Genomic DNA, 1,140 nt, shown 5'->3' on the forward strand with positions numbered 1-1,140 from the left:
AGTCTCTCCAAGGCAATGTTAGATCTGGAGAAAGTCTGAGGAACCTTCCAAAAAGAGCCACAGAGGTAGGAGGGATCCCAGACTATGCACAGAGACTAGCCTGCTTCTGGCTGGGAGTTGGACCATCCTACTTAGAGACTTGGGGGTTCCCACTTAGGACCCTGCCTACAGACAAATGCCTCCTGCCCCTGGGAAGTGGCAGTACACTGCTATGGGAACAAGCCATCCAAGGTGAAGAAAAGCAAAATGGTGCTCACCTTCCCACCAAGTAGGCAAGTAAGAGTAGAGCTGCTTGACTGCAAGTGCAGCTTCCTTTTGCCTGGGAAGCATGTGTGCTTGTGCATGTCCCACATGTGGGTTGTGAGGCAGCAGGTCCAGTGGAGCCGGGAATGGGCCTGTGGTGTGTCAGCCACTGCTTTCAAATTTGCAAGCAGCAGCATGCTGTAACCCCACCAAGAGACTGGGGCTTTTTGGGCCCAAATATTCTCTGCCCCTTGTGGAAGTGATGAGAGAATCATGTTGTGAGACGGATGTGTGATTCAGGGGTGCCATTGGGAAACCTTTGCCTTGCCACCACATGCCTGAATGGACCAGGCATGTACCTAGGGCTCAGAAGAGCAATGGCTGGGCTCCCTTCTTGGTCACACCTGTCCTGTGTTTAGGGTTGACTACAATATTAATGTATCCTAGTTGGCTTGGCTCTTCCCCACCTGTTGGTCAGCCACAGAAACCATCAGAAGGAAGCTCCATGCTTCTTCCATCCTGAGGCAAGTCCTGTTGGAGAGTGTGGGAGAGGAGGGCAGTACTGGCACCAAAGAGAAGGGGATGGTGAGCTGTGCTTAGAGCAGTCTAATTGCTCCAGGGACTACAAAATATCAAAGGAGCACAATAAATGCCACCTTGAGTCAGAACAGGGGCTGCCCCATCCATGAGGCTGTCTGGACACTTGCAGGCAGACAGGTGGTTAAATACTGGAAAGGGACAGGATATTTGCAGGTGAATCTCATGTCCACTGTCCTCTGTCATACCTTCTCTGGCATGTCAAACCCTCATGTTCACTAGGTTAGCCACCTGAGTGTAGCATTCAGCAATGTACTTTGATACTATAACATCTTCAGAGTGATTGTGAGTGTGACTGTG

The sequence above is a fragment of the Alligator sinensis genome, unplaced genomic scaffold, assembly GCF_000455745.1.
Source record: "Alligator sinensis unplaced genomic scaffold, ASM45574v1 scaffold1138_1, whole genome shotgun sequence".
NCBI classification, from domain to species: Eukaryota; Metazoa; Chordata; order Crocodylia; family Alligatoridae; genus Alligator; species Alligator sinensis.